Source organism: Sander vitreus, chromosome 23 (genome assembly GCF_031162955.1).
Source record: "Sander vitreus isolate 19-12246 chromosome 23, sanVit1, whole genome shotgun sequence".
NCBI lineage: Eukaryota > Metazoa > Chordata > Actinopteri > Perciformes > Percidae > Sander > Sander vitreus.
Window position 1 is genome coordinate 1,635,579 of NC_135877.1, and position 14,281 is coordinate 1,649,859.

At 43.2% G+C, this 14,281-nt stretch overlaps 1 protein-coding gene across 2 annotated transcripts in view; it reads left to right on the forward strand.

The window, feature by feature from the left end:
- The window catches only part of tmem178bb (transmembrane protein 178Bb), a 109,087-nt gene that overhangs the window by 28,963 nt on the left and 65,843 nt on the right, over positions 1–14,281 (forward strand). The gene's annotated exons all lie outside the window — the stretch shown is intronic.

The window sequence follows — 14,281 nt, forward strand, 5'->3', positions numbered from 1 at the left end:
TCTTGAAGCAATGAAATGAATTTCACTGTGTGGCAGCAATTAAACATTTTACCACAGGGCGGCGCCATAGGCTACTCAGTTACCTGCAAGTTTCTGAGGTCACGGCGAAGTGTGGCGTGGGACCATTTTGATTTAAAAAATGACTTAGTTCACTGCAAACACGGCGATGCCGTGTATAAGTACAGCACGGCCACGACTCAAATGATGTACCACTTAAACAAAGTACATCCGACCCTGGTTAATGTCGGTGGCGGTGCATCCTGCTCTCAGTCTCAACCTAGCATCGTGTCGGCCTTAGCACGGAGGAGCTGCGATGCACAACGAGCAGAAAAAATTACCCAAGGGATCTGCAAGTTCATTGAGATGGATATGCTGCCTTTAAGTATTGTTGAGGGCAAAGGTTTTCCACAACTTATAAATTTAATGGAACCAGCATATCACATTCCGTCACGACGTACCATCACCAGACTGGTAGAAACTCACTACGAAGAAAGGAAGCAGGAGCACCGCTGACAGAGTTGCTCTAACTACAGACTGCTGGACCGCCTTAACAGCTGAGAGCTACATCACCATCACCTGCCACTACATCAGTGATGACTGGCCAATGAACTCAGCGGTCCTGCTCAAAGAAAGCCTGCCAGGCCGGCATACAGCTGACCACCTCGCTGAGAAAATGAATGGAGCTGTAGAGCAGTGGGGACATAAAGACCGAGTTATAGCATGCGTTCACGACAACGCGGCCAATATTGTTGCTGCCAACAGTCCCACCAGAGTGCTCTGGATTTCCGTTGCCTGCTTTGCACACACCCTCCAGTTGGCCATAAATGACGGATTTGCACTGTATCTGTATCGGGTAATATCTGCGGCTAGTAAACTCGTTAGCCACTTTAACCACAGCACTGCAGCAACCAAAGCGCTGCAAAAGAAACGGGAGCAAATGGGCCTCGCAACTCACCGGCTTATCCAGTCGTGTAAAACACGGCGGAACTCCGTGTGCGAGATGTTTGATCGCCTGGTGGAGCAGCGGTGGGCCGTTGTTGCTGTGCTGTCGGACCGAACCGTGACCAAGCTTCAAGATGCCAGGATCCTGGAGTTGAAGGATGAGTACTGGCAGCGGATGGAGGACACACAGCCTGTGCTGTCAGCACTTAAATGTGCCACCACGGTTATGTCTGCAGAGAAAGACGTCTCCATCTCCAACACTTATCCCGTCACCTTCGGCCTCATCATCATCCACCTCATGCGCGTTCCTCCCTCATCAAGCGAATGAATGTAAGCTAAACTTTTTTTTAATTTTAGTTTACATGATATACCCAATTACATGCATACTTGACTGTTATCTGCATTGTGTTACCTATTTAGATACAGCATTTTTTCTGATTATTGACTCCCCCATCATATATTTATTTATACAGGTTGAGTCTGGTGATGAGTTTGTGTCATTCGCCCACATGATCTCATCAATGCTGGGCCCTCGTCACAAACACCTGCACTTTCTTACACCAACACAGAGACTGGCTGCTAATGCGAAACTGGTTGAACTGGGAGAGGCGGTGGAGACCGGTAGGGCGGCTATCCCACAGGCTCAGGGAGACGAGGCTGCGTTGTCTGACATGGACGAGGGGAGCGCAAACACTGGAGTGGCGGCCTCCCAGTCCGCTGCTATGGCACAACTCCTTGGGGAGCACTATACCTCAATGCAAGGCTGGCATCGAAGCAGAACTTCAGAACTTTCTGAGGGAGACTCCCCCACCTCTGGATTGCACCCCCACAGACTGGTGGAAAGTGAACGGAATAAGGTTCCCCGGGCTGGCCAAGTTAGCGCGGAGGTACCTGTGCATCCCGGCAACGTCAGTCCCCTCAGAGCGTCTGACCCCAGATCATGTCAACATGCTTATCTTTCTCAACAAAAATCAGTAGACTGGTGCAGAAGTTGTATGTGAGTTACTAGTTATGTTTTATGAGGCTTTGTTAAGCAGCCTAATTCATTGTTTAGGCTAATCTCTCTCACCCTCTTTCTCGACTCCGTGCCTTGAATAGTTTTGAGTTACATTTTGACGAAACCTGTCAGATCTAAGTATTATTATGTTTTTGGTTAAGTTATTGTTTAACATGATTCTTTTTTTAATGTATTTATTATTTGGGAACAAACGAGGGTCTCTGTTTAAGAACGCCGGCTCGCAGCTGCAGGTTTAGATTTAGGTTTAGCTTTAGAGCACTGAAGCACATATATCTTTAGTTTAGTTTAACGTCCAGTTTAACTTAAGTTGCTCTTCTTGTAATAAAGATCTCACCGAAGAAAGACACGCTGTATTTTTGTATTTTCATTGCATTTTTAATTTATAAAAAGTTCAATAAATAATGAATTTTAACATAAAAATATGAATGATTAATCGATAGTCGATCGTTAATTCTCCCGACGATCGATGATGGAGCAACTGTGCCTCTGCAAAAAAAACTCGGGAAGGAACTTGTTTTGGTGGAATATGCTAACAGTTAAAAAATGCCAAAATCAACTCTGATCCCACACTGCAGCTATCGTCAACTGGCGGCCCGCGGGCCACATCCGGCACGCCAAAGCTTTCAGTCCGGGCCGCAGAATAATCATGAATTCAGAAAATGTGAAGAGGAAAAAATGCGTTCTGGTATTTAGCATTTCAAGCAATTAGAGCAGGTAACATTACACCCAGCCCCCTGTATTTACATCTCTATTCACATGCCGGGATTCTGTACAGCGATGACCGCGCTCCACACACACAGTTGAGCCGACACGCTCCACCTGACTGGGAACGATACAAAGAGGATGGATGTATAATTAGACCAAAATATATACATCGTTATGTTCGCGTTCTTCATTCTTGATGATAATGCTGGTTGTATTATTTTACAACAGCATCGTTTCATTGCAAATGAGGCATACAGGACAAATGCCTGGAATGCTTATCAGTCCATTCATCATTAAAGCTGAGGTTTTCCACATCAACTTTTTGGTTCAGCCTCTTTGACAGTGACATTTTTACCTGACAACAGGCCTTTCTTTCTGCAAGCGTTTTCCACCACAACTACGTTTCCATAACCACAGACCATCAATCCTCAGTGAACTGCCTCCTAGTCTGAGATCATTTTCTAGTTAAAGAGCCAATTATCATTATGGAGTTTCCATGTTTTTTAGGAGTTTGCTCACACTTATACAAGTAAAAAAAAAAAATAGCATTAATTCAGTACGCAAGTGAAAATATCGAACAAGAGTAGGCGTATTAGGTATAAATACATTTTATTTTTTTTATTTGAAAGTCTGGCCCCCGGCTTAGAAAAACTCGGGCCCTTGGAAAAATGTAGTTGATGACCCCTGCGATACTGTGATCGGGACATCCCTACTGATAAACGTATCTGTAGGTCTTATCTTTCTTTCTTTCTTTTATAAACTATGTAAAAGGGTCTTAAAACCGGTTTTATATCTGAGTCAAAGTCAAGTCCAAAATGTTCTTGCATGTTATTCACCTAAAACAACAAAGGTCTTGCCTGTGTCAATAATAGGAAATGCTTTTTTGGCTTTCTGGACATTTGTATCTGTTTCATTGGTCCCAGAAAATCAAGGTTAGCCACACCTGCGGGCTACCGCTGACATTTCATATTAAAAGGCCCAAATTGCGTAAAAGCAGGGAAAAGCGAAGGGACTGAGGGCGGGTTTCTCCTCCTGTGGCATACAGCAGCTGGCTGGCTAAAAGCTGCTTCCAGAACCATCTTTGACTTGTGATCCGTTGACTGTGTAGATCGTCAGACAACTATTATCACAGTCTGCACAAGAATTATGTTAGGTTATGTGGGCATAAAGTCAGAGTAAATCCTTTCTGTCAGATATGCAGCAGCGGGGAGATTTGCCTTCTGTTAACTCTCCGCTCCTCCAACGTTTCGGAAACATGCTGTGCTCATTGAGTAATTTGTTTCCAAAACAGCAGCAGGCCTTGCTGTCAACTTCCATTGAGTTGAAATAAATAAAGTGCTCAAATTAAAGTAACAGCTACTGTGTTGACAGCGACACTGAGTCGCTGCAGACTCTGTAAAGGAACTTGCTGACAGCCACAGCGAAGGACTGGACAAACGTCCCTACAGTGCCGGTGCTAGCCATTCTGGTGCCCTAAGCATAATTCCTTTATGAATAATAAATCATAAACTTTTAAAACTGAAAGCATGCAGCCAAGGAGCTCTCCCCGTTTATTACTTATTCATCAACTATTTGATAAATCTAATCTAATATAATATAAAAGAATGAGTTGCAATATTGCACACAATTCAACAATGTTTGCTTTATATCATTCAGAATGACATTTTATATTTATATCTTACCTACAGGAATAAAAGCAAAATGATACACCTTACGCAAGACTACATTTCTGAATCTTAAACATTATTTTACCATTTAATTGAATACAACTTAAATATGGTTACGGGAGCATTTTGTCTACTACAAAAAGTTTTTCTATTTCACCGGCATGTGGCGTCCATGCCTTTGTCATGTAGCTTCTGTCACATTCAGATGTAGCTAAGCTAGCTGTAGCAGTAACACTAAATGTCTGAGTTCTTCAGACTTCACATTATCAAGAGCCATTTTCTGTCCCACAATACACATCCGACAGCTCACCTAATTTGTGCGAGAGACTGTAGCCTACATTCTGCTGAATTCTGCTGAATGACAATCCTAAAGATGGTCGTGGGTTTGTTATGCATTGCAAACGGCAAAATATGCGTTCTCAAATGACACTGTCCTTGGTGGAATTCAGAGGATCCTTGACATTGGAACAATCCTTTGACGGACGTTGATGACGTAGCATCCTCGAAATTCTGGCTTCGAAGGATCCTTCCTTGACACTGAGAAACACCTTATGTTAGGTAAACTTTGCTAAATGCCTGGCTAAAGACTATTAATCGCACGCTACACGACAATAAATGGTCTGAAGCAAGAGGAATTGTTAGCCTACCTTGTGCGCTGACTGCTAACTGTTACGAAAATCCGTGTAAGGAGGTAGGTTAGGGTGCTGAATGGGTCAAACAACACAGGACTTTCACCCCGGAGACCGGGGATCGCGTCCCGCGTGTGGTAGTTCCTTTCCGCGTTCTTCTTCTCCTAACCACAACCTTTCCCCGTCTTTCTTTTCCTAACCACAACCGTCCCGTTTTTGTAGCGCGTCCCGTTGTTGTCGGCGTTGTTGTCGCTGGCGTACGCGGATTGTACGCGGATCGTGTCCCGGCGGTCGTTGTTGTCACCGTCTACCGCGTGTGGCGTCCCCGTTGTTGCATCCCCCAGAGCAGCCCCGTGTCATGGCAGTTGTCGCCGGCGTGCAGCGTTTAATTTCCCCGTTGTTGTGTCCCCCAGAGGCCGCGGATCGTGTTGTCACCATCTCCCCCCAGTGTCATGGCAGTTCGTGAAATAGTAACGTTCCAATTTCGTGGTGACCAGCACGAAATAAAGAAGAAAATCGTTTCCCTGTACACGAATCAATAGATCAAAATAACATCATTATAACACAAACTGCCGTGAGGCCGGGTTGAAATAAACCATAAACTACTGCTCAATATCTAAAGTAAAGTAACAGCTAGCTGGCGTCAGTTACATGTAAAATGCATCGATAATGTTTAACAGTAAAATCTCAATTTAGCTTGCACCTAAGTTAGAACATATTTGAGTTTGCTAACGTTAGCAATAACGTCAGCTAGTTCGAGGTGTATGCATAGGCTAACCATTACATTAGCAGCACATTTCCCGTATTTAAGAATTATTAAACATGGACTTACCTGCAAGTCATGCACGGGCATCATCTCGCAGTTTCTTCTTCTTTCTTTTCTCTGCTCCTGACTACTGCTGTCTTTTCGAGGACATTTCCAAAACAGTTGATTTAGCCTACTGTCAAACTTCGTCAGGCGCAATCCAACAGACCACTGAGATAGGGAAGGGCACCCACGGGGAGTGTGTGTGTGTGTGTGTGTGTGTGTGTGTGTGTGTGTGTGTGGGGGGGGGGGGGGGGTATCATCGTTACTTTCTTGAGCAATTAAAGATATCTCTTGTTCTGCCTGTTTTGTGATATACATGCCTAAAAAGTGCCTAATATTTCTTTACTGAAATAATATCAGCATTATAATTATTATGACTATATGAAGACTATTTTTGGTGCCCCCTCAGCACTTGATGCGCGTGCTGGGTCCCTACCCTAACCTAACAAAAGGTTCAAAAGAAATCTGTCACAACCTTGCAGCTCCTCAAAGACCACGCATCAAATTGAACCAAAACACTGACGAATTTCAGCTTCTCCTGGAGAATAATTGACTGAACTTTAAAGCTTAACTCTGCAACATTTTCCTGTTAGAGCTCCTCCAGCTTTCTGTGGCTGCAACTGTCACACTGTAGATTCATTCTATTAATCCCAGTGAATTCTGCTGAGGTACTGCCACTGTTCTGTTGGCAAATCGCTCTGCAATGAGGTCTCCTCCGCAGATAAGCGAGCAGCATAAGCGGTGTATTTTTCCATGAGTCCGCTATGTTAGTGATCATAACATGCCACGTGATAGCTTGTTCGTGTGGTGAACCTATGAACCTAACTCATATTTAAACGCCAATCACTTTGTGTTGTTAGCCAGAGACAATGACAGAGGAAAGAAAAACGGACAAAAGGTCATTTTTCAGTGCACCAAAACGGAGACTCATTTATCAATGCCTCAGCATCATCTGCATTAGAGAAAAGAATCGCTTCATCCGATGTTTGAAGTGAATAAAACTGCCTTGCCATCCTATTTACTGGAGTTCCACAACTAACGTTAGACATTTTACAAATTTTATTTATTGCCCCCACCCCCCCCCTCCCCCACCCCCACAATGTTAAATTAAATGTAAGCCCATGCTACAAGCAGCTGCATTCACTATCATCAGATCTCCTGGCTCTCTCTTGTCTTCCCTAATCCCTGATACACAGCGTCAAAGACTGACCCACACTGTAGTGGTGTTGTGTTAAAGGAAACACATTGTTAGGTTGTGGGAGAGATCGTGGTCAGGGTTTGAAGAAGCTAACGTTGACTGTTGCTAGGAAACAGGATGTGAACAGCAGCTTTCTTGGCTTGCTTCAATCCACCCCGACATAACAAAGCTACTTTTTTTTTTGTTGCTCCTGGCAGACGAGAGTAATAATTCATACGGCTGGTCACTTGGTTGGTCCATTGGTCCTTCCAGACCAGGGTTTTTTTTTCAAAGTCACACCGTGTGTTCAGGTCTGACTGAGTTACGACAGGCAGCACCTTTTTACCAGTCATCACATATGTTAACATATGATTTATGTGAGCGTAACAACTTTAACATTTTAGTGAAATTTACACACGCACGCATGAACACACACGCTCACTCATGACACGTGGAGACACATTTTACTGCCAGGTGGGAACGCGCGTAGTAGAGCTGTCCACTTGTAAGTGATCACTCAGATCGGATTTTAATACCAGGTGGAAACTGGGCCATTGTCAGGATCGGGAGGAGGGGTAGGGGAGGGGGAGTGGGGAGAACAGCAAGGCTGCAATCAATCCATGGTTACTCTCCTTTACCAAAGCCTAGGAAGAGATTTAGGACCCCCTACAGATGTGTGGCTTGTCCTTTGTTATGGGGGGAGGGGCTGCCGCACAAACTGAAAATCAACCTGACGGTTTGATCAGCGATGACATCATCGCCTAGCGGAGCACCTGTCATTTCAGAACTGTAGTGCACTGGTTCAGCTTGTTAACTGGAGGGATCTTCAGCCCGGAACCACCGGATCACTCCGCTGATTGTGTGGACATCACGCCATCACATCATTAAACTGATTCACAAACCCCAATTCCAATGAAGTTGGGACGTTGTAAATGAAAACAGAATACAATGATTTGCAAATCCTTTTCAACCTACTGTATATTCAATTGAATACACTACAAGGACACAATATTTAATCTTCAAACTAATACATTTTATAGTTGTTTTGTAAATATTCACTCATTTTGAATTTGATGCCTGCAACACGTTCCAAAAAGCTGGGACAGGGACAAGTTTACCACTGTGTTACATCACCTTTCCTTTTAACAACACTCACTAAGAGTTTAGGAACTGAGGACACTAACTGTTGAAGCTTTGAAGGTGAAATTCTTTCCCGTTCTTGCTTGATGTCCGACTTCAGTTGGTCAACAGTCCGGGGTCTCCGTTGTCGGATTTTGTGCTTCATAATGCGCCACACGTTTTCAATGGGAGACAGGTCTGGACTGCAGGCAGGCCAGTCTAGTACCTATACTATATATATACTATCTGGACTGCAGGCAGGCCAGTCTAGTACCTATACTATATATATATATATATATATACTATCTGGACTGCAGGCAGGCCAGTCTAGTACCTATACTATATATATACTATCTGGACTGCAGGCAGGCCAGTCTAGTACCTATACTATATATATACTATCTGGACTGCAGGCAGGCCAGTCTAGTACCTATACTATATATATACACACTATCTGGACTGCAGGCAGGCCAGTCTAGTACCTATACTATATATATACTATCTGGACTGCAGGCAGGCCAGTTTAGTACCTATACTATATATATATACTATCTGGACTGCAGGCAGGCCAGTCTAGTACCTATACTATATATATACTATCTGGACTGCAGGCAGGCCAGTCTAGTACCTATACTATATATATATACTATCTGGACTGCAGGCAGGCCAGTCTAGTACCTATACTATATATATACACACTATCTGGAGTGCAGGCAGGCCAGTCTAGTACCTATACTATATATATACTATCTGGAGTGCAGGCAGGCCAGTCTAGTACCTATACTATATATATACACACTATTTGGACTGCAGGCAGGCCAGTCTAGTACCTATACTATATATATATACTATCTGGAGTGCAGGCAGGCCAGTCTAGTACCTATACTATATATATACTATCTGGACTGCAGGCAGGCCAGTCTAGTACCTATACTATATATATATGCTATCTGGACTGCAGGCCAGTCTAGTACCTATACTATATATATATGCTATCTGGACTGCAGGCAGGCCAGTCTAGTACCTATACTATATATATATATACTATCTGGACTGCAGGCCAGTCTAGTACCTATACTATATATATATATGCTATCTGGACTGCAGGCCAGTCTAGTACCCACACTTTTTTACTACGAAGCCACGCTGTTGTAACACATGATAATAGACTTAGACTTAGGCTTCTCTTTATTGATCCTTTTGGGATGACTGCCACAAGGAAATTAGATATCCAGCAGCAGATTTTAGCAGCTTACAAAACACTCTTTTAAATAAAGTGGTAAAAAAATACAGTATAGAAAAAATACAGTATAAGAATAACAATAACAATAAACCTTTAGCTAAATATTTTTTTACAAAAAGTAAACAACAATAAGCTACAGATAAATAAAGATAAATATATAGATATATAGGACTGTGTATGGTATTGTGTTATTATACAGTTAATAAATAAATGACATTTAGCATAAATTAGCAGTTAAGAGCAGTTAGAGTGTCCAGGTATGTATGCAAGTAGATTATTAATTTATTGCACAGTGAATGAGTGAGTGGCTACCACTCCTTCCCTTCCTTCCTGTTCTGTTCTGTTCTCTACCCTATTTCCTCCTCCCCCCGAGTGAGGAGTTGTAGAGTATGATGGCATGAGGGACAAAGGAGTTCTTGAGTCTGTTGGTCCTACACTTGATGACGGTGTGCAGGGGGTGGCTGGCATTGTCAGTAATGTCCAGCAGTTTGTCCAGTGTCCTCCTCTCTGCCACCGTCACCAGTGAGTCCAGCTTCATGCCGACCACAGAGCCGGCCCGCCTGATCAGTTTATCCAATCTGGAGGTGTCCTTCTTGGATATGCTGCCCCCCCAGCACACCACAGTGTAGAAGAGGACGCTGGTAACCACAGACTGGTAAAACATCAACAGCAGTTTGCTGCAGATATTGAAAGTGAATGAACAGTCTCCTCAGGAAGTACAACCTGCTTTGTGTCTTTCTGTACAGGTGGCTGGTGTGTGTTGTCCAGTCCAGTTTATTATCCAGCCACAGCCCGAGGTATTTGTATGATTGCACAGCCTCCACCTCAGCTCCCTTTAGCAGAACTGGTCGCGGTCTTGGTCTGGACCTCCCAAAGTCAATGACCAGCTCCTTCGTCTTAGAGGTGTTGAGCTGTAGGCAGTTAGTGTGACACCAGAGAGCAAAATCCCCCATCAGACTCCGATACTCCTCCTCTCTGTCACCCCTGATACACCCAACGATGGCTGTGTCATCGGCGTACTTCTGTATGTGACACAGCTCCGAGTTGTAACAGAAGTCCGAGGTGTACAGGGTGAAGGGTGAATGCGGCTTGGCATTGTCTTGCTGAAATAAGCAGGGACGTCCCTAAAAGAAGATGTTCTGGATGGTCCTTTTCCTCTTTGGCCCGGAGGACATGACGTCCATTATTTCCAAAAAAAATTTGAAATGTGGACTGGAAAGAAGTGCCTATAAACCAGAGCACGCTTTTCTCCTATCCCGAAATGTTGATCAGACAGAATCCAGAATCCCTGTAACACATACAAACAGAACCCCTGTAACAAATACAAACAGAACCCCTGTAACACATACAAACAGAACCACTGCAACGGGCCTCACCGCCCGTGGTGAAGGTGTGTTCAAAAGCTTTGGATTGGTGCAGGGAAAGCAGTTGCTCAGACAGACCGAGGTCTGATGAAATCCCACTGAGCGTCACAGGAGGAAACACCATGTTTTCTTCTCTTTAATTGATTATTACTGAAGACGTAGGTCTGACAGCCCCATGTCAGGCAGAATTAGGCCAGCTAAACGTTGACAGGTCCATACTGTGATGGACTCATCTAACTTCAATTCATTTCAAACGACGCCACGGATGAGAACACAAGAAACTCCTCAAGCCAACTTTAATGACTGAGTTTAACGAGAGAGAGGGTGATGGTGTTTCACAGTCTTTGTAGATAGGACTGATATGACTGAATGAGAAAGACAGAGAGACAGAATGACAACACACACACACACACACACACACACACACACACACATACACACACACACTTGCTATATGATAAATAGTTCTATAAATGATACCATTGTATCATTTGTATCACCTGTGTTAAAGAGGCGGATTACCCAAATTACAAAGATTAAAAATCTCTCCTAGTGGCATCTCAGATAGTTTGGGTTTTATTTGAGGTATCATACATTGTACCATACATTGGGCATTGCCTGATTCTGTAAATCTTGCTGTTCAATTGTAAAAAATGTCTTTTTTTCAATGCTTTAAGCAAGACCAGCTAAATTCAACTCACCTCCATTTAGAGTGGAGGCATAACTTTGAGACAAAAAACACAAACACTGTATGTGGATGGCTAGATACCACTGCAGTGGTTTCCATTCTGAGGACAAGGGCCCCCAAGGGCTCATAAGATTAATACGAGGGGTGTCAAGATGGTTCCAAAGATAAGAAAAACATATTGGTGCAACAGAAAAAACGTGTATTGTTTCTGACTTTTCTCTACTCTTTGTTTTTATAAGCAAAATTCAGAGTAGTTTTACCTTTTACCTACCTACTTGAATGATACCGTCCGCGAGACCCTGCTACGTCCTGCTACGCCCTGCTATGCTCTGCTGTGCCCTGCTACGTCCCGTAACGCCCTGCAGTGCCCTGCTATGACATGAACTACTATGACTACCATTTTTTAGTCACTGTTCCATTATCTTTGTGACTATTATTGCCACTGTTCATCACATCCCCAACCGGCACCGTCAGACACCTCCTACCAAGAGCCTGGGTCTGGCCGAAGTTTCTCCCTAAAAGGGAATTTTTCCTCGCCGGTCTAGACCTACTCTATCTGTAAAGTGTCTTGAGATAACTCCTGTTATGAATTATTCTATAAATAAAATTGAAATGAATTGAATTGAGACAACACAGCTTTAAAGGCTCACAAGCCGAAAAGGTTTGAACTAGAGATGTTCTGATCCCGATACCAGTATCTGAAAAGCCTCCGTTACTGCCTAAAATGCATATGCAATGCTTATCGGTATCGGTAAGTACTGGAGTTTATGCACCGATCCGATACCACGTAATTTAGCCCCGAAGAAAATGTACTTTAAAGTAGTTTATTTATGTTCTTTTTCCGTTATAACTGACTGTCAAACTAGTTAATGAAATAAAGATGCATTTATTGTTCGTTTATGTGTATGTTTCACAAAGAGTTTAACCTGAGCCAGGCTGACAACAATGATAGCAATCATATCACATCCATACAGGGATAGCTGTTTATAAAAAAAATAACTGACACACTGGTGTCAGATCAGTACTCGGTATCGGCCGATACGCAAGTTCAGGTATCGGAATCGGTATCGGGAAGCAAAAAATGGTATAGGACCTGAACTGACCCTTCAATATTTTGCCATCACTGCTTATGTTTTATTCACACTCCTGCATACATGACACCTCAGCAGGTTGGCAGCACCATTTTGAAAGTGATAGGCGTGCTTTATTCTCTTAATGGAGGCAATTACCCCTTTCACAACACACACACACACACACACACACACACACACACAGTTCCTGTGAGGATATTGATAGAGGTAAAATAACAGACAGCTGGTGTTGTGAATACAGGGTGGTCCCTCCCTTCTAAAGCCTCCAGCCCCCATCTGGCCCTGTGCATCCTCCCAGCATCAGTATGGCTGATCCCATGGGTTTGGGTGTGGGAGCAGGAATGAGGGATGTAGGGAGAGATGAAGTGGGTCACACAAAAAATGAGGCCACGCAGGGCTTGAACTGTAGCAGGACCTCCCATCTGGCAGAGAGCCGTCCAACCTCCTGCCGTGAAACAGGCCAAGGCAGCTGGCTCAGGTTTCTCCTGCTGGGGATGTTCCCAATCTGAATACAGTATTCACTAAAGCAGAATGATGATTTGTATCCAAATGTTTCCGGAGTTTCTTTAGTCAATGAGATCTTGCTTGAGTAATCTATCACAGTGAATATATCTGGACTTATTCGGACGTGAAAAGTTCCCTGCTCCCTTATATTCATGTGCTGATGGAAGGCTCTGAAATGTGAGCTGCTGTACATACGAGTGTTGGCTGCCGAACACTGTTACACTGATCAGCTCTGCAATAGGAAAGAATGGATGTGTTGAGAAGGAGTGTGTGACTTTGGCAGCTGCATACATTCAAAATACTGCTGCTGTTCAGTTCTACTGTTCTTACACTTGAATGTAGAACAATTACTTTGAAGCGAGACTCATGCACTTGCAGTGTTTACATGCACTTAAAAAAAAGGATTATATTCGGGTTAAGGCATAACCCCGATTTCTCAACCGCCATGTAAACAGAGTTAACAGAGCTAGAGAACTCCTTCAGTAACCGGGGTATTCCTTCATGTATACACCTTAAACGGGGTATGATCGGGTTAAGTGTCTGGGCATGCTCCAACTGCCCCTCCCCAATCAGCTGGAGTGGTTTTTGAACTGGAAATAATCTGTGAGCGCTGTGAGTCGTTGCTATGATACCATACAACAAAACAGCACAGCAGGCCATCGGCAGCAAAGTAACCCAGTTATTCACTAACTATTCCCCGGTTACTGCTGTGCATGTAAACGCACTGACTGCCACGTTTAAAGGAAGATTGAACATAATCTTCCTCTTACAAATGAAAAGTCAAATCCATAAGCAATAAAACATTCTCAGGTCAATACAATACTATACAGCATATGGTTGTGTTGCTACAGTCTCGGTCTGATAGGTCATCATAAATGTTAGCTTACATTTACAAAAGAAAGACTTTAAATAGATATTGCGGCGAAACAGTAACGGAAGCAACACGGGAGCAACCAAGCTGCAATTAAGTGGGACTAAGAAATCATTAAATTCTAAATAATTGTAATCACCTGGTTTCATTTGAAATGATTATGGTGTGCAGAAAGAGGACCAACAGGTTTTCAGTGTAAGAAAAACAGGTTGGCAATACCGTGATTCTGAGAAATTTATAAATCAAGATATACTTATATAATAGCTGGGAAAGACAAAAAATAAGTTTTACTTGTGTAAACTGTGTGATTTCTATGTGCGGGATGAAATAATAAGTCTAGGAACAGCCTATTTTCAGGCATATTAATAAATGACCACTTGCTATAAAAAACACTGTTTTAATCTTGTTTTACGTCAGTAAGATTGGGGGAGACAGTCATAGGTACAGTAACAGGA